This window comes from Rhinolophus ferrumequinum, chromosome 4 (assembly GCF_004115265.2).
Source record: "Rhinolophus ferrumequinum isolate MPI-CBG mRhiFer1 chromosome 4, mRhiFer1_v1.p, whole genome shotgun sequence".
Classification (NCBI taxonomy): domain Eukaryota; kingdom Metazoa; phylum Chordata; class Mammalia; order Chiroptera; family Rhinolophidae; genus Rhinolophus; species Rhinolophus ferrumequinum.
Window position 1 is genome coordinate 82,953,019 of NC_046287.1, and position 12,626 is coordinate 82,965,644.

Here is a 12,626-nt window from a genome sequence, read left to right on the forward strand (position 1 = left end):
GATCCAGTAGTTAAAACATTATTTATTGAATATACTATAGAGTTAAGTCATCCTGACTACTCTTGCCTGAAATCAACAGGCATTCTCCTTCTCACTGATTTTAAAATTTGACTTCAGTCTTTAGGTTAGAATTTTCCAAATTCTGTTCCATGGGCTGTTATTTGAAGAAAAAAAAAAGTACTCCAAGTAAAATGAAGTTTTGGGAAACATTGGGTTAAATAAAGATAAAGGTGATTTCTTTTGTGTGGATTTCTAAAGGTCTTAAGTGCTCATTGTGGACCTGCAAGGGGAAAATATAAAACACTGTTTCCCAAATCTATTTGACCATCTGAAAGAGCTCCCAGAAATACACTTTGGGAATTCTATTTTGGGTTCTTCAGGATGAAGCATTGTGATTATTTTACAGAATTTGCAGAAAGTCTGCCTAATTAAAAAACAAAGCAAAACAAAACAAAACAAAACTCTTAATTTGCCCTTTTCCCATATTTATCAGCTAAGAGGTTTGTGTTGCCTTGTCCCTCTGTGCTTTCTTGTCATTCACCTAAATAAGATAGAGAGAAATGAAGGAATGGGTAAGAGAACAGCGGACCTACTTAATGGGGGCTTGAACAGAAGAACAAGCCATGTTGGCATAACCAAGCTGAAGTGGTGAAGAAGGCAGATATTTAGAAAGGCCAAGGAAAATCGAGGCTAGTGATGAATCGCAGCAGTCTATGTGGACTTTTCCAAGGAACAAAGTCAAGGCAAGATGAGTAGATAAGGCAGGATTGAAGCTTGATCAAATAGGATTGGAGCTGCAGATAACATAGTCTCTTGGAGCACTTGGGTTTCAGTACCCCCACCTTAGGGAGGAACTGAGTTCTATCATTGCTTGGCATCTGAAACAAATGGCTCCTCATGGTGTCTCAGATTGGTTCTCTCCGGTTAAATCAGGCAGACTCTTTTTGGCTTTAAAAAACAAGGGTTTTCGGTAGAAGAGGGTAAAGGGAATCAAAGATATGGTGATGGAAAGAGAACTGACTCTGGGTGGGGAACACACAATGTGATATACAGATGATGTGTTACAGAATTGTACACCTGAAATCTATGTAAGTTTACTAACAATTTGTCACCCCAATAAACTTTAATTAAAAAAAAAAAAGCAAGGGTTTTTGAAGCAATCTGCAAGAGAGGGCAACACTATATCCTTTACGAGGATCTTAGACCCAAATAGAGTCACCTGTTGGATGGGTAAGGGCTGATTCCTGGGGCCCACGAGCTTCTCTTGTCTTTTTCCTCATGGACAGGGTCCTTTTACTAGAATCTTGACAAAGTAAAAACTCGCATTAGAGCTTATTCAATCCAGTCAAGGCGCGTATGTTTTAAACTTAAAAACATTTCCACCAGTAACATATGCTATACGTAACATCATGTTTAGCTTTGAGCTACAGAAATCCAGAAAAACAGTAACTTAAACTCACAAGGAGATTATTTTTCTGAGGAACAGGATGGTATGGAGGTGGGTAGTCCAGGGCTGCTGTAGCTGAAGTTCTGCAAGATCCTCAAGGATTCCAACTCCTGGTTCCCTACTTTGCCTTCTTCAGTGTGTGGTCTTCACACTCATGTTTGCAAGATGACTACTGCCCCTCCACGTATCACATTCCTATTCCAGGCAGGAAAAAAGGGGAAAGGTCCAGAAACCTTTCCCATAAGACTTCTGTTTTGAGAAAGGATGCTTTCCCCAGATACATCTGCCTATGTCTTACTGGCCGGAACTGGGTCACAAAGCTTTCCCTAGCTGCAAAGTTATTTGGGGAAGTGGATATATTTACATAATAAACTAGGAATATTGATAATCATCTCCAACAAAATTGGATTTTTTTTTAGCAAGAAAGAAGGGGAGAATAGATAGTGGCTTGGAGTTTCTGTCACATGTGCACGGTAGAAAAATTAGAAAAAACAGAGAAACATTTCTCAATTGTTTTTGTTGCAGTTATTTTTTCATTTGTTTAGCTTTTCTCCCCCTTTCTCCTGATCAATACCTTATTTGAAAACAGAGACTTTCTTGGCCTTACCTCAGATAGTTAAAACTTCCAACCTATGTCCTTCAGTTGGGAGCTTTCTGATACAAATAACTTGTAGAAAATTGTTTTTGTTTTTGGTTTTTTTTTTCTGGAGTGAACTTAGTATACCTAAGATAGAACCTTTAACAACAACAACAACAACAACAAAAATGTAAATGAGGTTTCAGGGAAGAATTGAAAATGGTTTCATGACAGATTGTCAGCATTTTATTTGGGTCACAAAACAGGCCATTTCCTGTCTCAAAGCCCTACACGTCTTAAATCACTGCCCCATAACCCAATGTGTGGAAATGGACTCAGTCAATGTCACCAAGGCAGCAGCCTTTCTTCCTAAGTGCATGGCTTTTTGCTAATGGCTCTAGACACTGATTGCGGGGTCTTGTCCTGTTTGTCATTGTCATAATCATGACGGACTATAGTTTTGAGTGCCCACAGGAACATGTACTGTGTATAATGTTTACTGTCTTATTTCTACTTCTGAATTGTTACATGTTTTGTTCCCACTGAGCTTATCACTGATTACAAGCAATACTGGTCACTGTTGTCAGCTACCCAAAGTGAAAGCTTTCCACTGTGGATGTTTCCTGAAGGAATCTGATGAAAACATGACGCCACCACTCTTTAGCTAAGTTTTTTCGTCATGAATGGATTTACTCAACATGCCTCTTAATAGGTACAATTTTCTTCATTATGGAGCTTGGTGATGACATTGCTGAGTTCCATGTTTGCCAGAGCCTTCAGGATTTGGAGGAAAAAGAGATAGTATTTATCAATCCTGGGAACAGTCTTAAGTGCTTGATATTTCATTCTTAAGTTATCTGTCAGGATGCATAATTAGTACATGTATTTTGTAGATGAAGCAGCTGATGTTACGAGAGTTTAGGTTAGTTGTCAAAGTCACAGATGCTGGAATAGATCAAAACTGAACTTGAACCTGGATTCTAATTTAATGATCTTTCAACTACATTATATTGTCCTTGAAGAAGTATCATAATATTTCACCAAGAGGTCACAAAACCCAACCATCACTACTGAATTCAGTTCAACTTAAACTAAAGGATCCACACCTCTTCTTGACATCAGTGGTTACTGTGCATGAGGAAGAATAGCTACTTTCACAAGGTAAGTGAAGGTACTTAAAAAGTCTACCAGGATTCAGGAACAAAGCACATTATTTTCTTCAGGGTATATTATGTACTACGTTCTTTTAATATAGTGGAACTGAAAACAGTCTATTCTTGTTTAATGTGGTTTATTTCCCTTGTACATACTTACATCTGTATTTGCTTGCGTCCTTTATAAGTGAGTCCTCCATCATAATGATAGTTTTTCTAAAGTTTATCCTTGCTCTTAACTCTTTTTGTTTTGGCAGCAATTTCTAGTGTGATGCTCTATTTGACACACGCTTTCTTATTTTTGTTCAAGGGCTTTCATAATGTTCATGCTCATTCACATCAACCTCATTCTTCTCTTGCATTATTTCTGAGTGGTACCAACTGTACATTTGTTTCCTGAGTGTATTTTAAAATCCTCCAGCTCCCCTCTGTATTTTACAATTGCAGATGACTTTTTGTAGTGTGTCTATACTCTCAAAGTCTATGCTTGTTAAAGCTTGATGTCCCCACTTACTTCAATAATGATTCAGTGAGAACCTGAACGTTTGCCAGTTGTGATTGCTGTTGAATCTAACTGTGCCTTCTACCTTGTTTCCCTGAAAATAAGACTTCGTAGGACCATAAGCTCTAATGCATCTTTTGGAGCAAAAATTAATATAAGACCCAGTCTTATTTTACTACATTTTACTTATTTTACTATAACATAAGACCGGGTCTTACATAACATAACATAACGTAACGTAACGTAACGTAACGTAACATAACATAACATAACATAACATAACATAATGTGATATAATACCGGGTCTTATATTGATTTTTGCTCCAAAAGACGCATTAGAGCTAATGATCTGGCTAGGTCTTATTTTTGGGGAAACACTATGAGACACAAAGCACAAAGAAGTAGTATTAATCTCTCCTGTTTCCCATTCCACACTCTCTGGCCTTTGACCTACCTGACAACATGAGATACACCATGTGTTTGCAGTTTTTCAAAGCAGTTTTCATAAGCCTCATAGTCTCTTGATATTCAGGCATTGACTTTGACAAGGACAGTTATTTAATGTAATATTTTGGCACACGTACTTCCCTACAAAAAGTGATCAGTTATGTAATAGCATCTGATAGAGACTAGAATAAAATATAAAAACAGATCGAAACATACCTTTGAAATAAATAGACCAAGTGACATAAAACAGGCTTTCATAAAAAAAGAAAACATAAAACTAAATATAAAGGAATAGTAAAATAGCAGCAGCGGTCTATAAAATACATGGAAATTAAAGTCAGGCTATTTGGATATTTTTATCACAAAGCATAATACAATTTTTACACGTTTGAAAGAAAACCAGCAAGCATTTATTGTAGAATTATCTGCAATAAAGAACTGAATAGAGACGGAAAAAGGTAGCCTAAGATATGATCAACCTCCCCATATCAAAATGATGGGTAAGACACGTTTCCAGATGTGCAAGGCTGAGATAGGTACAGAAGAGCAGCACTGGGGACCCAGTCTGGGTGTGGAAACCTGTTGAGGCAAAACAGGAACAAGAAAAAAGGGGCTTAGATTGGATATAAACGTGTAATTCTGAGCATGTGTGTTTAAAATATTCTGGGGTAAAGCAGATCTGTTCCATTTGCTATCGATTCTGCTCATAAGAATGTAATTAATAAAGTACATAGTTGGAAACTACATTACATCACATGCTCTTATTATCAGTCACCATGTATGTCATTCACACACTAATGAAGGGTTACAGAGAAGGTAGTTTATGAATCAAAACAGTTCGGTGAAGACAATCAATCTACATTGTTTCAAAATTTTGGAAATCCTTGCCCTGACATTAGAAAGGTTTACTTTTCTATTTTATGTCAATTTCTTTTTATGTCAATTTGTTTTTGTACTATTTCTGTATTAATATGAACATTTAATCACTACATTCTACTACATTTAAATACTTAATGACAATTACATTTCCCATTCTTTGCACATTTTGAATTTTTAAGCCCCTTTTCGTATCTTCTTAAAAAAAAAAGTCTCCCCACCTACAAGGTTTTGACATGTCAAATAGTGACTATGATGAAGAACTACACTCTGAGCAAGAAATACTCAAGGGAGTGGAGCCCCTGTTCAGAAACCGATCCCTCACATAGGCTCCCAATTAGACATCCATTTATGCATAAATATTTTCTTTAAAAAGAAAATAACCCTAGAAAGATCCGATTTTTTTGCACTTAGTATAAATTCCCTAATCAGAGTACTACTGGCTCTCCCCTCTCTCACAATTGTTTTTCCTGTTAGTCCTTCCAATCATGACACCAGGTGACCAGAGGTGATAAAGAGCCTCTGAAGCTAGTTGGAGTAGAAATGTTTCAGGAGTCATTCTGAGAGAAATAGCCCTCCATTCTCTTGTTACCGCCTTTCTCTGTTACTGCCTTTCAACAGCTCCATCCACGGCTCCCATCCTCAAACCGTGGCAGCTAATTCATGGCTCACTTGCTCACAAATAGTTGTTTCTCAGGTCTTGAAGAAAATATGGTACAATAGCAATGGATTCACTCACGTAGGCTGCGTGCTTGCTTTAGAGAGTAAAACAGTTAGGGAGAGCCAGGACCCAAACTTACTGGGGCTGCAACACCTCACCTGCACAGAAGAGTTTGTTTCTGTTTTGTTTGTTTCTTTTGTTCTTTAGATTCCACATATGAGTTAAATCACATTACATCTGTCTATCTCTGTCTTATACTCCACTCAGCACAATACCCTCCAGGTCCATCCATGCTGCCACACATGGCAAGAACCCATTCCTTTTCATGGCCGAGCAATATTCCATTGTATATACACATATAAACCACGTTCTACTTATCCATTCTTCCCTTGGAAGACACCTAAGCTGCCTTCATATCTTGGCCATTATAAATAATGCTGCAATGAACATATGGATGCATATGTCTCCTCAAGTAGCGTTTTGAGTTTCTTCAGATAAATACTCAGAAGTGGCATTATTAGGTCTTTCTTTGTCGCTTTGCCTTTGTTTTAAAGTCTATTTTGTCTGGTACAAGTATTGCTACCCCAGATTTTTTTGTTTTTTTTTTTTTTCATTTCCGTTTTCATGAAATATCTTTTTTCATCCCTTTCTGTCTGTGTGTGTGTCTTTCAATCTGAAGTGATTCTTTCATCGGTAATATAAGGGTTTTTGTTTCTTATCCATTCAGTCACCTTGGAATATTTAATCCATTTACATTTATATTAATTGTTGATAGATATGAAGTTATTGCCATTTTATTATTCATATTTTTAGTCTTTTTCTTCTTTTTCTTAAATAAGTCCCTCTAACATTTCTTGTAATATTGGTTTGATGGTGATGAACTGCTTTAGCTTTTTCTTGTCTGGGAAGCTCTTTATCTGTCCTTCGATTCTAAATGACAGCTTTGTTGGGAAGAGTGATCTTGGTTTTAGGTCCTTGGTTTTCATCACTTTGAATATTTTCTTCCAATCCCTTCTGGACTGCAAAGTTTTTGTTGAGAAATCAGCTGACAATCTCATGGGAGCTCCCTTATAAGATACTGGTTGCCTTTCTCTTGCTGATTTTAGGATTCTCTCTTTGTCTTTAACCTTTGCCATTCTAATTATAATGTGTTTTGGTATGGTTCTGTTTGGGTTCATCTTGTTTGGGACTTTCTGTGCTTCCTGGACTTGTATGTCTATTTCCTTCACCAGGTTAGGAAAGTTTTGATTCATTATTTCTTCGGAGCTTCTCAATCCTTTACTTTTTTTCTTTTCTTTCTGATACCCCTATCATGTGAATGTTGTTATGCTTGATGTCATCCCAGGGGTCTCAAACTATCCTCATTTTTTTTTTCTTTTTGCTGTTCTGATTGGGTGTTTTCTGCTACCTTGTCTTCCAAATCACTGATTTGATCCTCTGCTTAATTTAATTTGCTGGTTATCCCTTCTAGTGTATTCTTGTCATGCGAGGTGGCCTGCGGGGTCTCAGCTCCCACTGCCCACATAAGAACACAGGCTGTGGCTAGGCCAAAAAGGAACACCCACGGAGCCATAGGTAGGGGAGTCATACCACTATCGTCTCACTGGAGGCTGGATTCACACGACGTATGACCTGCTGTCCGCTTTTCTGCCTGCCAACCGACTGACTTGCTAGCTGCAATCCACCGTGCTAACTGCAATCCGCTCTTGCAGGCTCAGCCACCATCTTCTTGCTAGCCCTCCATTTTGCTGCTAGCCTAGCCACAGCAGTTATATTAGTGACCAATGGCTCACTGGTTATAGCTGATGGCTAACCAGCCACAGCTGATGGCCATCCAATCACAGTTGATGGCCATTTACTACCTGAGCCAGCACCTTTCCACGTGAGGCTGAGAGCCTGGAAACTGCACTCCTGGCTCTGTCCCCACAATTCTTCATTTCAGTTATTATATTCTTTATTTCTCACTGGTTCTTTTTTGTGGTTTCTATGTCCATTTTTATGCTTGTTATCTCTTTTTTGAAGTTCTCGCTAAGTCCCTTGAGCATCCTTATAACCATTGTTTTGAACTCTGTCTCTGGTAGGTTGCTTGCCTCCATTTCATTTAGTTCTTTGTCTTGAGTATTCTCCTATTCTTTCATTTGGGACATATTTCATTGTTTCCTCATTTTGGCTGCCTCTCTGTGTTTGTTTCTATGTACTAGGTAGAACTGCTATGTTTCCCAGTTTTGACCAAGTGGCCTTATGTAGAAGGTGCCTTGTTGGACCCTGGCATAATCTCCCTGGTCACCTGAACTGGGTGATCCAGGAGTGTCCCCTATGTGGGTTATATGTACCCTCCTGCTATATTTAAGCCTTGATTGTTATTGATATGTCAGTGGGTGGGATTGGCCCTCAGGCTGATTGGCTGTGGTGTTTGGCCACATCCACAGCTTACAGGCTGCTATACAGGGAGCTTTCCCTACTGAGTGAGATTTACCCCAGCAGACTCTGGTGCCTGTTGAGACCACCCTTTGGGGGTGTGGCTTGCAGGGCTAATTGGGCAGTGCTCAGCTGTAGTCTGAAGCCAACTGCTAAGTATGTTTGTTCTGGGGTCCCTTGGAAGGGTCTCTGGTGCAGGACCAGGTCACCCACTGCCAGTGTCCAGCTGGTGACTACCTGGTAGGACCTACAAATGATCCGCAGTTGTTCACTTCCTGTGCTAAACGTCGAGGCATGTGGGAGAGGTCACGCTGCCAACTGAGGGCGTCTACAACAAGTACTCAGCCTGGGGGAGCTCCACAAAAAAGCCAGGACACCCAAAGCCCTGCTGCCTGCTGTTGGCTCCCTTAAGGTTCATCCACTGATAAAGCCTTGTGTGGTATGCAAGTTGGGTGAATTAGGGTCTCAGGGAATCACTAGAATGGGAAGATTTTGTTCACCAGATTAATGTAAATTCTGGTTTGGTACCAGGGTTGAGCATGGAGCTACTCAGCAAAAGTCTCAGAGCACACTGAGGCCAGTTGCCACCTGCCTGGGGCCCATAGACTCCGATCGTTTTCCAAGAAAGAGGGCAAGGCAGGCAGGGCTGGCTGCCTCCATTGTTAGGGGAGTTGGATAGTGCAGGTTCCCAGTGAGTCAGCAGGGTGGAGCAGCAGAGCTCACTAGACCAATCAGATTCAAATTTTACCTGTAGAGGCGGGCTCAGCACAGGAAAGATGGAGTCCACCTGCCATTTGCATGGAAGAAGGACCTCCTCATAGGGAAATGGTGACTGTCCTCCAGCCCTACTTCCGAAGCTACATACCTCAGTCTTCCCTCCGTATGCCTCTGATGTCCCCGAGTCACCATCCCTTTGCCAGAGTCCAAGGTGAGTGCCTACGAGTGAGTGAGTCTGTGTGTGGGCCCCTAAAGAGGACGTCTTTGGTTTCCCATAACCTTCTGTCCCACCTGGATAGTCGGAATCCTCACTGTTTTTCACAGCCCCCATGTTGTGGGGCTTCCTCTTCCCGGCACCAGCACTTCAGGCTGGGGAGCCTGGTGTGGGGCTGGGGTCACTTGTTCCTCTGGGGGGATCCTCCGCAGCTGAGATAGCCCTTCTGATTCTCAACCAGAGGTTTGGAGCCAGCCTGTTTCACATCTTTATTCTTGCTACAAATCTCAATGTGGCTTTTTTAGATCCTTAGTTATAAAACTTCTGTTTGGCTAGACTTCAGATGGTTCTCCAGGTTGATTGTTCTATAATTTAGTTGTAGTTTTAATGTGTTCATGGAAGGAAGTAGGCACAGTGTTTGTCTACTCTGCCACCTTGGATCTTTCCAAATATTTCATCTTTTAAAATCTTTTCACACAGAGTGGTATTGCCAAACATTAATGTCAGTATAAGAGCGTATGGTTTTAATGGAGCATATTATTGGGTGGAAGACACATAGAATTCTGTTATATTTTTCTCTTGATATTTGATTTTTAGCATGTCATTACATTGCACATTAGTAACTTCCAAAGGAAGATTAGGTGGAAGCTCCTCAATTCAACAGTTAATTAGATTTTGAAATATGGAGGGTTTTCCCCCGTTAGTATTTTGATTAAGGTCTGAAAAATGCTGCTGGAACTATACAGTTTGAACTTGGAAAACATATCTATTGCAAATTTGTGTGGGAATGGATATCTTGTTTTTTGTTTTAACTTTTAATAGTACATGGCATGTATAAAGCAACTTTACATTACTTTTTTCAAATAGCATTTGTTGTCATAGAAGTGGCTTTACTACAGTATAAGTTTTATATATAAACACTCTTTTACCTGGTAAATTTATGTTGAATTCATTAAGAAACATTGTCAAGTTGGCACTAAAAGCTAATTTCCAACCATTCGTGTTTGATAATAGTAGTTGAAGGAAATACTTCCAACCAGTTAAAAATGAAAAAGCCATTCCCAGCTGGTGGGCTGTACAATAGCAGTTGGTTGGCAGTATCTGGCTTATGGTCCTTGGTTTGCCAAACTCTGAATTAGACTGATAGAACCCCTGGAGTCAGATTCCCTAGGTTTGAATTCTGGCCATACTCACTTATAAACCTTGTGATTTTGGGCTAATTATTTAACCTGTCTAAATCCTCTAAGAGAGGATACGAGTTCTCCCCCTCATAGACTTGTATGGATTAAATGAAAAGAGTGCATAAAATAATAGAAACAATTAGTAAATACTTTTTAATAGTAAAATAAAAACCCACCATAATTCTACAAATGGATCCAAAAATTCAATCATGTAAAATGAGGCAGGGGTAGGGGGGAGCAAGGAATGGAGTTGTTCTTACCACAATAAAGCTAATGAGATGAACTTGGGTAAGTCTGCTGTGGAGGGTGTAAGCTAATCACCAATTACCTTCTATCTGAATTCATGTTATTGAGGGATTTCACTGTGTTAGGATTACCATATTTTGGCATGTGTAATGCACTCCCATGTACAAAGCATACCCATGTTTTTGCCCCGAACTTTCAGGGGTAAAAGTCTTTCATTTTAATTTTTTAATTCAAATTTTTATTTGTTTACATTTAGGTACTTTTTTTGGTATTGTAAAGGAATTTTAGCATTTATTTTTTAACATATTATGGTATAAGACATTTTATGTAACAAATAATTACAAAACACAAGAACAGATACAAGGTAGAAGAAATTTCATGTACCAGTAACAAAGTTACGACATTTATGCATCATACTAGAAGGCTAAGAACTAAGAAGGCTAAGAATTACAAGTTCATTATAAGTTCAACAAAACCGATGATCATATTCCACGGTATTATTTTGCATATGGATGTTGTGATTGATTTCTAGAGTTATGCTTTTAACTCATAAGCATAAATAAAAAGACTTAAAAACATTTATATAGATGCAAAGTTAGTACGATCCACGTATAATGCTCATCCTTATTTTTCCCTCGCAAATTTGGGCAAAAAAGTGCCCATTATACAGGGCAAAAATGGTACTGTTTTATTAATATTGCTATCATGGCACTCTGTTTTTAATTCTTTATTACCACTTATAAGGTAGGCATTAATACCATTTTATTAATGGTATTAATAAAATGCCTTGAATGTATCCAAGTCATCTTCCCCTCCAGTCCATGTTCAACTAATCCATCTTCACCAGTTCTGTGCAGTGTTCCCAGCTATTCCTAGTCCTTCTTTTCTTCAGAGTATCTACAGGTAGATAGTACTTTTTATATGACCTGAGTGTGTGCCTATCTCCTTCAACAGTGGATGATCCTAAAATGTCAGGGGTGTATCTTATTTATTTGTAAGTATAGAGATGAGTAGTGAGTAGTTATTCAGAAAAAAAAAAGTATTGAATCAAGTAATGAATGAATGCACATTGTTATGTAAAGAAGATAGTGTTTTATTATTATTCCTCACTAATTGCAGTGCTCTTCGGTCATTTATTTCATTGTGCTCACTATTTTCATATTCTTTTTTACATTGTATTATTTATTTATGAACTAATAGAAACCTTTTATAGATGGAACACATAGATTAACCCGTGTTCACATTCAGACCCCAAGTTTGACATTGAAAAGCTATGTGAATGTATGTAACAATTTCACTTCTCTTTTTTTTATTTCCTTATTTAGAAATTAACTTTAAGATCAAATTTAATTCTGAAATTCTATGATACATTTTAAAGCATAAAGTTTAGTTTTGATAATAGTTCTGTATTATTTGTCTATGTTTTTTGAAAAATAATTTATAAATTAGGACTTAAAATATTTCAACTCTACATTATCTTTTAAAGGATGAACAGTCTCCTCTTATCTATTTATTTATTTTTGGTAAAAATACTTAAAAGAACATATTTGGTATATAATTACTAAGTTTTGCTAAACAGTTTCCTTGAGTTTTAAAATATATCCTGCTGGCAATCTAACTTGATGCATACTTGAAATTCAACGTTGGGCTTTTTAAACCATATTCAAAGTTCACTGCCAATAAGATCAGTGTCTTAACTGTGGCTTTCTCCTGATGTAGTCAATAACACAAACTGAAAAGGACTGCTCAGACTCCAGCAGGAGGAACCAAGTTAATTTCTCTATCACCCCTTAGAAATTTGCTTGATCTGAGGGACCTCATATAATAAACAAAAACTCTAATCTGGTGTGTTTATGCATTTTTCTTTTAACCAGCTCAATACTGAGTAATGATTTTTGTTATTCATCACTGGAAGTGGAATTACTCGGTTATTGCTCCACACCTCCAACACGTTGCATCTTTCTTCTTATGATAGTATCCAACAAGTGTAGATTGCTTCAGTTTCCCAAGCACTTCTTCTTGCATAAGGCAAGGATGACTGTCTTCTTCCTATTGTATTGCCAGCTTCTAGCTTAGAGCCTGACATGTAAGGCCTGACTCAAATACATGTTCACTGAACAGAGAATGAATGAAAGCGTTATCACGTTTGATGCTCACGGCATTATCCCCATTAGACAGATGAAGAA